The sequence below is a fragment of the Dipodomys ordii genome, unplaced genomic scaffold (genome assembly GCF_000151885.1).
Source record: "Dipodomys ordii isolate 6190 unplaced genomic scaffold, Dord_2.0 Scaffold9, whole genome shotgun sequence".
Lineage (NCBI taxonomy): Eukaryota > Metazoa > Chordata > Mammalia > Rodentia > Heteromyidae > Dipodomys > Dipodomys ordii.
The window spans coordinates 5,271,169-5,289,308 of record NW_012267225.1 but is presented as its reverse complement, the minus strand read 5'-3'; positions in this window follow the sequence as shown (position 1 = coordinate 5,289,308).

Here is an 18,140-nt window from a genome sequence, read left to right as displayed (position 1 = left end):
CTCTTGAGACATTTCTATTCAATTCAGTTGCTCATTGAATTGCTCATATTATGTGCTCATATTATATCAATTCTTTGGGAATTTAATTTCTTGAGTTTCCTGTACATTTGTGGATTTTTAATTTAATTTGTTTTTTGAGCAATAGTTTTTATTGTTATTCTAGGGTGCTGCACAGAAGGATTATTGCTTGATAAGTGAGGTAATAAGTGCATTGCTTTTTGGACAATGTCATCTCTTCCATCGCTTTCCCTCAGTGTCTCCCTCCTGTCCCTGCCCATGAGTTGTTTAGTTCATCTGCTATTTTAAAAATTTCTAGATATACCAAACACATGTGAGTCAAATACATAGCATCTAAATCTGGTGACCTTTGAATACATATTTCATTGGCTCAAACACTAATGCTCAAACACATCTTTGCTGTATCTGAGATTTCTGCCTCATTTATTTTACAATACAGAATATACAACACAGGACAGCATTATGGCAGATACTCACTCTTGCTGAGGTTCTTTGCCTCCCCAAGAGAGTGATTGAAGCCCTTGCCTTTAAAGCCATGCTTCCAAAAATACTAATAGTGACAGTGCATAGTGACCATTTGATGAAAGCCATCATAGGAGTGAATAACATCAGGGCATAACATCTTCCCTTTCTGCAGCACAAACCCCTTTGTGGAGCTAACACATAATAAAAGGACCAATAGCAAACATAAAGAAACACCTCTACAGGGGGCAAGGCTGAGCAATCAGAAGTATGCTTTTGAAGTGCAGGAAATGATCACTTCTGAAAAGGAGCAGAATGGTGGCTGGCTCCTGAGGTAGGAGCATAGGAATTGGGCATCTCTGGGGAGAAAGGACTCTACTCAGCTCTTTTCTTTATTTCTCTACAGATTTTTTTTGTCACTAACTTCTCCTTACAATCTTGTTTTGATCCTGAGAAAACTAAGGCCATGCAGAGAAAACAAGGGTCAGGGCCAAAAGCATATTCTTATTTTTAAGGATTTTGGCCCAGAAAGAAAGAGGGAAACATTTCTATCCTGCCTATTTCTAGCTTTCTGGTAAGGGATTCATACCTTTTATGCTTATGAATAGACAAGATGAGTTCTCTAACAAAAAGACATGGATGGCAGAGCCTTGGTGTTACGTATAAGCCTCTAAAGGTATAATTCTCACATCCAAGACCAAATGTTTGTGTTATGCCTGCTTTCAGAATGTCCTACATTCAAAAATCAAATTGTCTTATTAGTAGTATTACCTCAAACTAAATCTTACCATATTAAAACTGAAAACAAAGTATGTAAATATAAACAAATTTCACTGTTGGCATTGGTGGTTCAGTGGTAGACTTCTCGCCTGCCACTGTGTGCTTAGGGCAAAGAAGGTAAGTTATATGCAGCCAGCCACTTTCTTAGCATCACTAGGTCCTTGTGTCACACCAAAGCTAGTCTAGATTGATATTTACATTTGTCATTCCTGAATGCTTTTCTCTGCTCCTGAGAGGACTCCAGCCCTAAGTATGGGGGGTAGATTTATAGTTATGAAAATAAAGGAGCATCAATAGCCTGAATTGTCTAGGTATATATTTTTTTTCTGGTGTGAGTTCCTTGAGCCCTTATGAAGTAAATGTAAGTAATTAGACAAATATAAATGGAGAACCTATATATTATTTTGTGATCCTCATACAAATCCCAAACTAAATGCTCAAGTAAGCAGTCCCTAAACTTAGCATGCAGCAACAGCTGATCAGAATGTGTATGATGTCTTTGTGTGCCATGTTGAGTATACTTTCTTACTATTATTAATCCACAATTCCTATCTGTTATATTTTATAAATTTAAAAGGGTCTTTCATTGATAGACCTATTGTCTGAAACATGGATTCCATATAGTAAGATTTTGTACAGGAAATGTAACTTGTCATGACAATAAGAGCCAAAAAATAGAGTGGCAATTAATATGTGACAGACTCTTAGAGGTTCTAAAAGAAACCCAAAGCATGTAATCAGATAGTCTATGAACAAAGGTCTTGGAGTAGTTTGAAAAGAGACAGTTGGTATGAGAGTTGAGTGAGCAACACAGCACTGTGTGCAGGACACTGAGAAAAAACATCTGGATAAGCAAAGGCCTTCTTGCTTCGGTGGTAATCTTCAATTATATCAACTTTGGTCTTGTTCAGTGGCAAAAGTTTATTAGCATTGTGCCAAATAGAAAATATGTAAGAAAGACTTTGTTATCAGTGCATGTGTATACTGAGTGGCAATATCTAGTAATTCATTATGTTGCATGAATTACATCAGGTGATTAGAGAACATGAAGTAAAATTCTGGTATGAATGAAGAAATACTATATTTCCTTCTCTTTACAAGTGGTCACAGCATTACTTTGACAGAGTCTGACCTGATAAAGTTCTGTCTCCAATTTCCTACTTGCTGATTCAACTATAGAAACTTTCAATGGTAGCACAGCCACTTTGCTGACATCGTATCTTCAGGGTAGAAATGAGGAGAGAATTATTTTTATGTCCCAGCTAATGGATATGTAAAGCAAAGATAATTAAAACATCTCCCAAGAGGAATGAAAAGATGTTGGCTCATGAAATCCTTTTAATGTGCTTTACAAGCTACAGGTGAATGCCAGAGTCTATAACCCTGGATAGTATAATTTCAATACAACTCAAATGAAAGTAAGAGAAAGGGGTTTTGCATTTCTTGGTTCTGTGATCCTACTGTTTGCAATTCATAATTATTTTTTTTCATCTTCTCATAGTAATTTGCCATTCCCTGTACTAAGTCACTTCCTTGTTGTATTGACTTTTAAGTCACAGACAACAGGTCTCTGCAATGAAATGTATAAATTTAAATGTATAAATTGCAAAAAGAAAAGGTTTGCGATCCCTTCACGTGTAAGATCATATACCATTATATTATTTCTTTGGGACATCTTTCCAAAAACAGCATATTATGATGTTAGAGTAGAGTCATTCAAGCTATGCAAGACTATTGTGTATTTAGGATGCACGAATCTCAATTATAAGAAAACTTTTAAGGTTCCTCAAAAGACTCCACATAGAGCTCCCCTATGACCCAGCAATCCCACTTCTTGGCATTTACCCAAATGATCACAAACAAGACCACACTAAATCTACCAGCACAACTATGTTTATTGCAGCATTATTTATCATAGTTAAGATATGGAACCAACTCAGTAGATGAATGGATCAAGAAAATGTGGTATATACACACAATGGAATTCTATGCCTCCATCAGAAAGAATGACATTGCCCCATTTGTTAGGAAATGGAAAGACTTGGAAAAAATTATATTAAGTGAAGTAAGCCAGGCCCAAAGAAACATAGGTTCCATGGTTTCCCTTATTTTCAATAGCTAGTATATGTCTGAGTAAGCAGAAATGGTCAGATAAGTTGATGTTAGGTGAAATGAACCCCAAGATAAGTATTCAAATGTTTTTTGTTTTTGTTTTTCCTTTCATGCAATTGTTTCTAACATAGTTATAAGATGATTTCTTTGTTGCTTTGTATGTCCCTCCCCCACGGTATAACCCCTGCTTTCACTGTATTTGATGTCGGTATAATTTATGGAGGGAAAGGGAAAAAAACAATGTTTAACTAGGGATACAGGTGTACCCATTGCAACAATGAGATATACAAGTCGTTGTGTCGAAAAATGAACTTTACAACTTTGGTGGGGGGGTGGGGGGAGGATCAGGTGGGAAGAGCGGGGGAGTATGGGAAGGGATGGGAAGGGGAAACAAAGAGGAGGCAACAATGCTTGATAAGAAATGTACTCGTTATCTTGCCCATGTAATTGTAACTACTCTGTAAGGTATTCTCACAATAAAAAAAAATAAACTGAACACAGAAAGGCAAAAAAAGAAAAAGAAAACTTTTACTGAAATTTCCATTGTCCATGTTTCTGGATAAATTGCCTTTATTTAATCAAATCATTGACCATATTGTCTATATGTAGTAATTTGTTCACTATAGAATATTCATCTTGTATAGTATTACAAGTCCAATCACTTATTTTTTATAAGGACTCCTGGTCTTAGGCTCTTTCTCTATTCTAGGATTATGGCTTCTCTATCTCAAGAAGTTTATTCATTTTTCCTATAAGAAGTGCGTACCTTAGACACTCCTTTGCATGCTTAGAACAATTCTACATCTGCTTAGAGCAATTCCACATCTATTTGTGTCTCTATTTGCAAAGTATAATTAATTCTTTAATCCTGCTGCTGCTTTTGTTTCACTCACTAATACCTTGAACAGTTTTTGAATGGGTATACATGTATTCCGCTTTGTTGACGTGCATAAGTGCCTCTTCTAAGCTGCCTTACATGCCACTGACAAATTGAAGGCATTATTATGCTTGCAGAAAGAAAATGATCATACTCTTCCTGAGAAATGCAAGTGCATTTGAACATGGCAGTGACAGGTTCACAAATTTCATGCAGAATAAGCATAATGAAAATGAAATTTGTACTTTATGATTGAAAGTATGCCACGAGATGGTAAGACAGCTGCCATTTTTTTTTGGTTTTTTGTTTTAGAGAAGGGAAAGGGTCTCTCTGTGGAGATCAAGCTGGCCTGTAACTTGTTAAATATTCAAACATGCTTTCTGACACATTATCTTCCTATTTCCATCTCCCAAGTTCTAGGATAATAGACAGGAGTCACCAAGAAAGATCTTAGGTGTGTCTTTCGTCTCGGGTAAATCTCATGGCTCTTTCTTCCTATGATTGGGGTATGGTTAGTGATGGGGCTGGGTGCTATGATACAGTGGAGGGTGGGAATTTCAGTTGTGGGTGGAAGTTAGCTCAACCATATACACCGATGTGCATGGGCAATGTTCTCATACGCAGCTGTCCTCAATATAGGCTCAGTTGCAAGTTCTGTAGTTTCTAGTCGTGTAGTCTAGTCTTCAGTTTCCACAGTAGGTCCCTTCTCTGCCTATCATACTACTTTTAAACCGATGTCTTCATTTCAGGCCACTGTTGCACTGTGCAATTCATCTTTAACATCAAAAATGTTTCCCAAGGTCACTGTGGAGTAATGTAGAAAGTTCTGGGGCAACCTGCCTTGTATCCATAAGACAGACCCTGTCTCAAGAAATAAAAGTACTAAAATGGGCTGTATTTAACACTTTGTTTTTGCTTTTTTAAAATCTTTCTACTTTCCAGATATTTATTTTATGTATTCACCAATTAATTGATGATCACAATCTCCTCACCTATGCCAGCCACTGTGTTGAGTCTGAACGTTACATCCAAAACTTATTGCAAAAGAGCACACTCAAAAGAGGCTATGTATGGGCTCGGAAGGTGGTTCAGTGGTAGAACACTTGCCTTGCATGTATGAGGTTCGAATCCTCAGCACCACATAAGCAAAAAGAAAAAAGCTGGAAGTGGTGCTGTGGCTCAAGTGGTAGAGCGCTAGCCTTGAGCTGAAGAGCTGAGGGACAGCGCCCAGGCCCAGAGTTCAGGCCCCACAACTGGACCAAAAAAAAAAAAAAAAAGAGGCCATGTGTATTCTTTTGAATATGCAACTTATTTTTACTTAAATATATTTCTAGAAACTTTCAAGGAAAATACTTTTGCTTTTCAGGGATCAGTTCCAAAATGAGTGCATGGAGCAATTATGAGTGGATGGAGCAATTATATACTTATCTAAAATTATTTTTTATGTTCTTTGAGCCCCATTTTGCACATGAGGCTATTTTCATGATTTCCTTTTCTGCTTGCACATTGTTGGCATACAGAAAGGCTAATAATTTTTGTGGGTTAATTTGTATCCTGCTATTTTGCCGAAGTAGTTGATCTGCTGTAGGAGTTTGGGGGTGGATTATTTTGGATCCTTTAGGTGTAAGACCATGTCATCTGTAAATAGGGATAGTTTAATTTCTTCTTTCCCTTTGTGAATCCCATTTATAACCCCTTTTCTTACCTTATTGCTCTGGCTGAGCATTGTATAGTCATTAAAATATTTGAAGGCAATCTGACTCCAGGGGAAGGAAGGTAGGCAGCAAGGAACAGAAACTTTGAAAACAGCCTTCTTTCCGGTAAGCACCCAACCTGGAAATGTGATATGTGCATCAAGCAATTCATGCCTAGGCCAGCTGTCAGTGGTGTGTTCTCCAGGCCCGTGGGCACAACCACACTCGGGGGCTCCCCATTATCAAAACTCAAGCACAAGGGAAAGAAAAGCTTGGGATGGTGACAAAATAAAAGAGATATGTCTGATACTGATGGGTGTAACAGTGATAAACAGCAAGTAAGACAGCAGAGTGCATCTCAAAAGATCATTCTCCCATATAGCTTCTCAGGCGTGCTAGCCTTTTATTTATTTTTGTCTTTTATTGTTTTTATTTTGTCTTTAAGGTGTTGTACAGAGGAGTTGCCACTTAACAAAGCCGTGTATGAATACAAGGTCTCTCGATCAATGTCCACATTCTCACCTATCCCTTCCCTCCACACCCTGCTTCCCTCAACTTGTTAACTTTGTGGGATAGTAAATTGGATTCTTGACTGTATTTGCCCCCTCTTCTCCTTTTCATTCTTCTAGCCCTTACCCTTGGTCCCACCCTATCCCCCCCTCCTCCGTTCTAGTATGGGCTTCCTGGTATTGTATTTTGCTGAACTTTCACTTTGCCTTTCTAGGAAGTTCAGTAGAATTAATTTACAAGCTAAGGATAACACATTTCTGAAGGAAATTAGGCAGCAAAACTCAGGTTGGTGTGTCATTTCTAAAATGAAAAATAATTCCAGATGCAGTTCTGAATTTACATGCCTTAAACACCATGAGACTCTTCTCCATATTTTCTTGACAGCAAGCACTTTCAGGTGCTTCTTTTTAGATTTGCACGCATTAACCTGCCTTTTAAGCTAGTATTGCTTTTGTGTCTTGGCTTATTTTCAAACTGTTATGCTAACAGAAATAAATGTGACCACTGAAAGAGGCACAAACATTCAGAATCCATAATTTTTGTTTATCTGCTTCCTTTTCTGGAGAGATATATCACATAATTTACTTGTGTGAATTATGAACAGGCAGTTCCAATTTTTTAAACAGCTGGAAATCATCTAGAAGTCAAGAGAGGAATTGATGTGTTGAAGATTGATTGATTGCTCTTCTAACAATTGGGGAACCTGATGCATTACAAATAGTTAATCCATACAAACCATTCTGAACTTGGTTTGCATGGTGTATTCGTTTTCTTGGGTGACTGTGATGCAGTACAATAGACTGAGGGCCTTAAACAATAGATAGCTATTTTCCCACATTATTTTGACAACTGCACAGACCTTTTTTTTCCGGCTACAGCAGTGTAGCTTGTTTAGCACTCTGGTTTGTAAAAGCATCTTCCTAGATGGCTTAGGAATGTGATCTCTAATGATCCCAACAATGCCTAAATTACCTTTGCAGGCCTTTAGACAGATATCAATGATATCAATAGAAACACACTCTCAGGTTTGCAAACTTTTTCCTGATCAGATGAACTTTATGTAACTAGTGTCAGCTCAATTAGAGCTGCCAATTAGATCTTTTTGGCACATAAAGGGGTTGAGATTTAAACTATCCCCCACATTTCATAACATTAGCTTTTTACTATCACAGAGGACTGGCAAGTTCCTGTCCCTTACAAGGTAGTCATGAGCATTAGGCATGCTTCCAAACTATCTTCCTATGACCTCCCGGCTCTGACCAGTTTTGAAGGGCCATGCACAAACGACTCTAGGATCTGACATTTCTGCCATCCAAGCAGTGGCTTACTGCCTCTGGATGCTCCTCCATTGCTCTTGTTCCAGGAGTGTCTTCTCTACACTGGATAAATGCCTCATTGGCATTTCCCTTTAGCTGGTTATTGGACTCGAACTCGGGGCCTAAGCACTGTCCCTCAGCAATACAGCTTAAGGCTAGCACTCTGCCACTTGAGCTACAGACTCGGGGCTTGAATGCTGTCCCCTAACTCTTCAGTCCAGGGCTAGTACTCTGCCACTGTGAGTCTCCAGCTTGGGGCTTGAGTACTGTCCCCTGACTCTTCAGTCCAGGGCTAGTACTCTGCTGGCTGAATAGAGGTGACAGTCTCACAGGGTCCTTTTTCTGCCCGGGCTGGCTTTGAACCAGTTTGCAGATCAATGAGTCTTACAAAAGGCCATTTTACTCCAATTAAAAGCAACAAGGTGGTCAACATAGAAATAGCTTTTAAGCATGCTCTTACCTGAAACTTACTAGGAGTCAAAGTTACATCTGACAAACGTTTAAGAATCCTCTGTGCTTTGCTCTGGACTTTGTTAGAAACTTAAAAATCCTATAAGAGCAAACTAGAATAGCAATTATTTTGGTAATCCTACTTTTTTTTTGAACATTGAGGCCAATGTTAAGAACAATTTTACATTTAAACTTTATATCCAAAAATCCATTTCTAATTTTTTTAAAACCTCTTATTAATCACCTTTAAAATTTTATACTTTAGTTTTCATTTGCATTTTGAAAAGATCCCTTGAAACCTTGGCTGCTTGTTTTTACACATTAAAACTTTTAAACTCAAATGACAATTTTCTCTTAATACCAGAATTACAGTCACCTTTACTATACCACAAAGCTAGTTTTAACATCTTTATGACTTTTAAAAACATCCTAATTGTAGAACATAATTGAAAGTAACCCACATTATACAAATAACTTTTTACCCTCTTTTTAAGGCCTTCCTAATTTTAATGTTAACACATTCAAGGGGAAGTTTTAGCAATATTAATCAGATCATCACATCACTCATTTTAACCATCATGTTTTCAGTGTCCATCTGCAGGGAAAAGAGAGAACAAAGATGGGCCACTCAGCCCCTTCTATGTAATGGGCACACACCCAATCTGACTCTTTAGGGTTAGATGAACTGCGTTTGTGCATCTTGCCCTCTTTCACCATGCGTGGACTCCTCCCAGGGCCTGTCCCACCATGCATGACCAGCTGAACTGCACTTCTGCGGCGTGGTACTCCTCCCCTCCCCCCTCCCCCCCCCCCCCCCCCCCCCCCCCCCCCCGCCAAAGTTGTAAAGTTTGTTTTTCAACATTACGACTTGTAGATCTTATTGTTTCAATGGGTCCACCTGTATCCCTATTTAAACGGTTTGGTTTTGCCCTTCCCTTCCACACATTATACCAACATCAAGGGAGTTGGTGCCTCCCATGTACAGTATTGAAGGTAGCAGAGGACTCTAGAAATCCAGGAGGTCAACAGTTTCAAAAGCCATTATGAAGACTCATATCCTTAGTAAAATTCAATGAAGTGAGAGGAAGAATTAGAAAAGGCCAATGTGTTTTCCTATTCAGAGCTTCAGTAGACATATGGATATGAGATCCGTGTGGCATCAAAGGAGCCACACTACTTAGAACTCATTGGCTAATGAGAAACACACAGAGAGGGCAAGATACTAAAGAAACAGGAAGATATCAAGTCCACTCAACCTCAAATGCAAATCAAAACAACATTGAGAGATACCACCTCACCCCAGTTAGAATGGCTATAATCAAGAACTCTAATAACAACAGATGCTGGAGGGATGAGGACAGAAGGGAACCTTACTGCATTGTTGGTGGGTGTGTAAACTTGTTCAACCACTTTGGAAAGTACTATGGAGCCTCAAAAGACACCACATATAACTCCCCTATGTCTCAGCAATACCACTTTTGAGCATTTACCCAAATGATCACAAACAAGACCACACTAAAGCTACCAGCACATCTATGCTTATTGCAGCATTATTTACCATAGCTAAGATATGGACCCAACCCAGATGCCCCTCAGTAGATGAATGGATCAAGAAAATGTGGTATATATACACAATGGAATTCTGTGCCTCTATCAGAAAGAATGACATTGCCCCATTTGTTAGGAAATGGAAAGACTTGGAAAAAATTATATTAAGTGAAGTAAGCCAGGCCAAAAGAAACATAGGTCCCATGGTTTCCCTTATTTGCAATATCTAGTATATGTCTGAGTCAAGCAGAAAAGGTCAGATAACTTGATGTTAGGGAATGAATCCCAAGATAAGGACTCAAATGGGTTTTTTTTGCTATTGTTTCTAACATTTTTATAAGATGATTTCTTTTTTGCTTTGTATGTCTCTCCCCCATGGTATAACCCTGTTTTCACTGTATTTGATGTTGGTATAATTTGTGGAGGGAAAGGAAAAACAAATTGTTTAAATAGGGATACAGGTGGACCCATTGCAACAATGAGATGTACAAGACTTTATGTCAGAAAACGAACTTTACAACTTTGGTGGGGGGGTGGGGGGAGGATCAGGTGGGAGGAGTGGGGGAGTATGGAAAGGAATGGGAAGGGGAAACAAAGGAGAAGGCAACAATGCTTGATAAGAAATGTACTCATTACCTTGCTCATATAATTGTAACCCCTCTGTATGGTATTTTCACAATAAAAAAACTTATTAATAAAAAAGAAGATATTGGACATATTTATATATTTCCCTAGCTCAATTATCAATTCATATTGGGATAGGCAAGGAAGATAGTTAGAACTTACGAGCAAATCACTCTATTTATGGGCCCCAATACTTGACTGTTAAGTAGGCAGAGAGTGAGTGACCTAGAAATCTTGTTGAAAATGTGTCAGCTGTCGACTTCACATTTGAGAGAAAATAGGCAGAAAATGACAATGACAACAACAAATTCTTCTACTCAATTTTTAAACTTTTTATGTTGGCTCAACATAGGATGTGTATAGATCAATTGAAGCGATTGCTCATTTACAGACATATTCATGGTTTTCTTAAATGCTTTAGGGGCCAGAAGTGTTACACTCAGAAAAATTCTTTAAAAACATCTAACCACAGTAACAAGTATGTCAAGGTTATTTCCTGTTTTGTTATTTTTCCCCTTGTGTCATTTGTAACAACTACAGTCTCGACATTTAGTTAATTAAATCTGTCCACAGCGTCTGACTTGGATATGCAATTCCTCTAAGAATGTGATTTTTTAAAGGTGGCAAGAAGAATGGCTAACCTTGATGAGTCGGTTAGCCACAGCAGCATGCTATTCAAGAAGATAGGAGAAAGATGAGAGTGCTTGAAACACATATAAATAATATGCCCCTTGATATCACATGGTTATTGAATATTTATGATCTACAAAATATTTCTGACAAAGGAATAAAGAAAAGAAACCAATCACATAATGCAAAATGCAAAGCCTGACCCACACTGAGGAGAGCTTTCCATGTACAATTCCCGATCATTTTTTTCTTTTTGCTAAAGAATTGGTACGTCTCTGTAAAATTATGCTTATCTACACAGTTTCTTTGGAGTCAGGTTTAAAAAAGGTTCAATTTGAATAGGCAGTGTTTATTATGACTGTAAAGAAGTGAGACAGTATCTGTTGTTTGATCATTATTTTCAATATTCTACTCAACCTTATTTGCTATTAGGAAGTCATTCTAAAGTGAGAGAGAACATTTAGCCTTTGGAGCATTGATTAGGATTTCTAGTGTTACTGAAAAGGCAGCCTCATTTTGAGCCTGATTTCTGTCCATGTTGACCCTTCCAAGTGATGCTGAGGACAGAGATGACTCTTGCTACTGGACTTATGACTTTTGTTACCATTAGAATTTGTAGACTCTGGGATTTTTCAGCAACCATTAGGGAACATTATGATGACTAATGTACATTATGCATTCACTGCTAATTTGGCACCAAAAGCAACACTACCAGCATTGTTTCACAGAGGAGGCTATTTACAAAAATGTGTATACGTTTTCTAAATCATGTGATGCTTGAGCAAAAGGATGCAATGAAAGGGCAAAGGGACAAAAAATAGAGACTGCATACCTCAGAAAAAATTCCACAAGAATAGTGACTATAAGAAGGTTTATTTAAGCATGATTTCTGTACTCACATGCTACCTCAATCCACTGAAGAGCTGTCTTCAAAAATTACAGATTTCAAGTGTGGATCTTTGGGTTCTATTAAGAACTGAATATAAATGATGTACTAAGATAGTTCTTTAAATATGTTAGCACTTTTAGGGCAAAAGTTGTCCTTACTTTTTTAGAATTAACAACATTTATAGCATCGGTTATACCATAGTTTCTTTTTTTAAACCTTTTTATATTGTTATAAAGGTGCTATACACAAGTGGATAGGTGATGAGTGCAGGTGATGAGTACAATTCTTTTTGCACAGTGTCACTCCTTCATTCATTTCTTAATGCATATTTATTGGATTTTTACCATTGATCCTCTTGATAGAAGTACCAGTTGGTAGTGATAATTTGGGACAATAAAAATGTGATTGATGAGTTATTGAAAATGAGTTTGAGATGAGCAGGTCTGAGTTCTGAGAGTGTGGCGGGGACACAGTGGCTAGATCTTGTGAGTCTTTGGAGAGAGATGTGCCTGAGACACAGAAGTGAATATAAGATCCATGGGTACCAGAGTGAAGGAATGTGGCCAGCACCCACAGCTACGGTACTGATGAGCGATGACGTCTGAATTTTGCGTTTTGAGATTTGCTCATAATATTGTCTATTTTTGGCAATAACTTTGAATGCTGAATGCTGAGTGTGCTGCAGAACACAAGCAAGAGGACACTTATTTATTGTCTGATGCAAAATACTGAGGTGAAATAATAGCAGAAATACAAATGGAACTGATGTTAGTAGTAAAACTGCCATGTTGGCATAAAAACAGCTAGGAAAGATTTCCATTTGTACCAATAGAGAAGAATAAATATTCTGAGAACAATACCTGCTACAGTCATTCTCTTCTGTACATAACCCTACTGAAGATACATCAGGTAAGTCAGAAGTTCTTGTTGTCAGAGGAACAATGTCTACAATAGTAAAAGAAGTAAATGGCTGGGCACTAGTGGCTCACACCTGTCATCCTAGCTACTGAGGAGGCTGAGACCTGAGCATCCCAGTTTGAACTCAACCCTGGTGAGAGAACCTGGGAAAGCACTCAGGCCCCACTTTCTAGGACTGGAGCCTGTGCAGATGTAAGCATGCACACACACAGGGACACACACACAGGGACACACACAGGGACACACACACACACACACACACACACACACAGAAGAAAACATAGGCATAAACATGAAAGAGAACCTGAAAAATAACTAAAAAGTAAACAAGAGCCCGGATAATGGAGCAAGTGGTAGAGCATCTGCCTAGTCACTGTGAGGCACTGAGTTCAAAATCGAGTACCACCATAAAAAAGAAAACCCAGGAGAGACCAGGAAGAGAAAACTCAACACTGCAATAAAGGGACTGTGTAGGTCTTAGGAGAGAATAACAAAGGTGCAATGCCTAAGCGTTCCTCCTATGTAAAGTACACACCAAAACGAACTCCAAATGGAAACAAAGGACTTCTAATTTTTTTGATGACTCTCTTCTTTATCTTATATGCCGTGTATTCACGTGCACATCAGTGGGAAGGTGGGAGATGTGGAGCACATTGGCTGTACTGGACATGGATGAAGGTGAACCATGCGACTCATGGGTGGAACTGGGAGGGAGGGAATGGGAGAGAATGGAGGTCAGATGACACTAGATGAAAGGAAATGTACTTATTAGCTGACATACATAAAGGTAGCCCCACTGTATATCACCTCTAAAACAAGAATAAAGTGAATTAGAACCAAAAAAGGACTGTGTAGGAGGTTTGAGATTAAAGGGAAGAACTTCTGGGACTTGTTGGGAGTGAGACGGTGGGTGTGATCAAGGTAGAGGCTGGAATAAATCTTAGATCTGTTGAATATACAAAAGGTGAAGAGCTAGGTTTCCTGTTTCAGGCAGAATCGTATCTGCATGATATACTCTGGGGTGGGGTGAGAAGTTAGTCTAGGGATTCCAGGAGACTCTCTAATTGTGGATTAGGATTTGTAGTGCTTGAGTTCTAACAGGCACAGAGTAGTATGCTGGATGTGCCAATATTCCTCAGTTAGCAGTAAAGGCGAGAGTGTTCTGATGATGTGAAAGGAGCTGTGGAAGCATAGAATACACACACGAATTCCACCTAGATGGGACAGAGCAGGGGAACAGGGCTTTAGGGGACAGGGTGAAATGGTAGTTCCCTTTTGTTTGTTATAGAGTTTTTTTTTCAAAAATGGTAGTCGTATTTTGTTTGTTATATTTAGAGTTTTTCCTTACAGAAGGGGCTTTTTCTAGTCCAACTTACCATTGCAGGGCACAGGAGAGATTGATTGGGATGCAAAGTAATTAGCTTTCATAGAGACAGAGAGGACTTAAAGCAAGCTTTTATTTTAATCTGCCTAGCTATAACAGTGTAGAGCATGGGCAGCTCATTTGTCTGTTAATTTTGTGGTTACAATGACTATTCAAGTATGATTATTAATGAAGGCAAGAGGGGAGGTAATAAGAGAATTTGAAAGAAAGCTGGAAGAGCCATGGCAGTTAGTCTTTTTTTGCCACCATTTAGCTTATAACAACTATTGCACAGGAATTAAGATGTCAGGAAACGTAGGTAGTAGTGACAGGTTGTAAGCGCACATTAAAAATCAGTTCCTATGGGGAATTATGAAATTCAAAAGATCCCTGAACACTTGGAAAAATTGTATAGTCAGAAACATGGAGAGTAAAACAAGGGAGAATAGAAAGAAATGAGAATGTATTTATTAAGGAATGTGTGCTTGGGGAAAAAAAAAACACATGTAGGAATGATAGGAAAGAAAATATTGTACAATTCTCTCTTGTTAAGAGGGACTTGAAAGAAAGTATAATTTGATCAAGTTTTAGTTCTTTTTTTAAAATTTTCATATAAAGATGTACTTCACTATATTTGATCCAGAAGTACTAGTGATTTTATTAATTTAGGAAGAAGGGGTCAACTACCTGATAGTTTTCATATTATCTGACCTCTAAATTAAGAGTAAGCAATAATTAAATTCTCCTGGATCTTTAATTTTGATTATTATCCTACATGACATCGTGTGTCTATTTTTTACAAACTTCCCATTATCTCAAGTAGTTTTCTGGCACTAGTCTGTTATTTTTGGATTAAATATATCCTAAGGAGATCAGTCAGAGTCAGCCTTTTAACTCCATAAGCTCATTTCATGGAAAAGCTCATTGTGTTCTGATTTAGTAAAAAAAAAATCATCATCCTCAGCTTCATCTTTGGGATATGAAGAACGTACTTTGCCCACAATGGCTAATGCACACAATCTCCCTGGAATGGAGCAATGGACTCAATCCACTAAATTGTGTTCTCTACTTAATACCTTGCATGAAGGTCGCCTGTTTTCTGAAGTCATTTAGTTGCATTTTATGATGTTAATTTCTTGTGCTTTCATAGTTAAATGTTTTTCAAAATAGAAACTCCATTAGAGGAGAAACTTATGCCACAATGTCAACAGAGATAGATAATCTTGGGGAATTTGAGAGGGTGTAAGTTTACCAAGGACGGATGTGTTAAGAATAGTGATCTCAATGTGTGTGTTTTGTTGAGAATGAATTTTTTAATCAATTTTTGATTTATGGAAAACACCGAACTTCGCTTCTATTACACAACTAGAAGAAATTAGGACCGGTAATGTCCTTTACATTGCTTACTAAAGATACAATCATTTTTCAAAACATGATCAGGTTTCTCTGGGCAGTTTCACATTCTAAACAATGCAAAATGTAAGTGCTTTATGCATTGGATTGCTTAGTGTATCCAGATATTTCCAGTAACTTTCTCTATAATACTGAGCTTTGCATTGAAGAATAATGAAAAGAGAAGCCAGTCACATATGTAATGATAAGCGTATGTGTGTTGAAATTCCATTCATATTTTCATGTTCTGTAATGGCCCGAAGAAGAAAACAATCAATTCCTTAATGAGAAGCATGAATTTTAGCAGAAATCCCGAGTTTCCACTTGGAGTAGAACAATGGTTTATATTAGAGTGTCTGGATTTTGGACACTGGATGACCTACCATGCAAAGCAGAGTTTGACATCTCCAGAAAGATTGCTACATGACATCTAGTGACAGTCAGTACTCCAAATGTCAACATTGCACTAGACTCCTGAGATCACTGATCTCCTCCCTATTTATAAAACACAAATATAAAATATACGATACATAAAATATGTTTGTAAAACAACTATCTAGGACTGTTTTCAATGTATTGGCTGATCTTTTAACAGCTAAGATTTGCATTAGGATTCTTTGGTTTCATAATACTCTGCTAGCAGTCACTAGGAGAACATGAATAAGTATCATCATGGGTCATCTGTATACTGCATTTACTCTTTTGCAGTAGGTTTCCTTAGATTTAATTGTTTTCACTCATTTGATACCTAAAGCAAGTGAATGATATTGGTATTAAAATTTCATTTTAATTTGTAGTCAGGGTGGCTTGGCCCTGTAATCCTAGCTACTCAGGAGGCTGAGATCTGAGGACCACAATTCAAAACAAGGCTAGCAGGAAATTCCATGGAACTCTTATCTTCAATTAACTGCCAAAAAAGTTCAAAGTGGAGCTGTGGCTCAAGTGGTAGAGTACTAGCCTGGAGCACAAAAACTCTAAGACAGTGTCCGGGCCCTGAGTTCAAGCCCGAAGATATAAAGATATAAAAAGATATTTGTTTCATGAGTAATTGAAGAAAAGGAAGAATCAAAAGATTAAGTACTTTGACTTCCTAGGCTGGATATGATTGGAACTATAATACAGAGTTAGGATTCAAGAGTAAATTAATGCAATATTCATCACTATTGACACTATACTATGTTGGCCTACCAATACAAAAGTTGGTCATGAGCTAACAGCTTTTTCAAAGCAAAGACTTTAGAAGAGCAAGTCACAATACTTTTTTTTGCTCTAGACCTTATTTACATTGTTTCTGAAGCTCAACTAATTAAATCCCAACCCAAATTCTGGAAAATCTATTACTTAAATTGGTGAGTATTTCTCAACCCAATTCCCAGTGTTTGTTTCCATATATATTAGATGCAGGGTCCATATTTCCCCAGCTTCTACTCATTTCTTTGACACTTCTATTTTCTCCAGCAACATAGTTATGTCCCCAAGGACACCAGAGCAGCCATGAAAGGTAGTCTGCCTCAACCTCCCACTGGCTCTGTGTCATTTTATCATTCCTTTCATTGGTTTTATAAATGGAGGCTTGCTGATTTTTCTATGTCCTGTGGGCCAAATTATTATTTTGAAAAGGTTTTCAAAGTATCTTTTAAGAAAAGACAGCATTTTATACGTCCCATATCGATTCAAAAAAATCCACTTCCAGTTTAATCACTCCCTATAAAAATTTTAATGACCATACATCAGCAGAGCTATAGAAGAGTTATTAAAACCCTGCCAAGAATATCCCCAAAGTCCTTTCGACTTCCTCAGAGAAGGTGATAGAAACAGATAATAATAATTTAACACAACTCTCAGCATTAGCTGGCTCAGTAAGAAGCCATCCCATTTGGCATGCAATCACTTTTTTAATCACACATGGGAGACAAACCACACAGAGCTGGCTCAGTGTCACGTCATCTTATTATACTACATGAACTACCTTGGGTCAAACTTGTGAGGAAGCTTGCTGATGAGGAAGTCTCACTCTGCTATGCTATGAAGCCAACTGAATAAGTACTCATTGAGTTTGAGGTGGCCAGGAAGTACAATCCAACTAAGTAGGTGATACTTCACTTAGGTTGAGGTATCTTCTTCATTGCCACAACTAAAAACAACAGATCCATTGACAATGACGCATTATTTATGGAAAGCATTGCTATGGAAAGCACAGCTTGTAAAGCAAGAAAAATGACAGATTGCCTTCTGATTTCTGTTCCTCAGAACTCTTGTGATGTGAAAGGGGTACACAGATTTTTGTTTTCAACCTTCTAACATTTATCTCTTTAGAATTCAGGTGATTTTGAAGCGAAGATATACAATCGAATAGTGAGTTTAATTAAATGAAAACATAAAAATATGAAGAAAAGGAAAGAAAAAAAGCACAAAGAATACATTAAAGTTGTCTCAGGCTGGGGACAATACACTACAAATGAGATATACTCTGAAATTGTCTGATACAGTCTTATTAGACCGTGTTAGTACAGTCTTGTACTATTCAGTTGTGAGGAAAATGGTGTACTGACAGAAC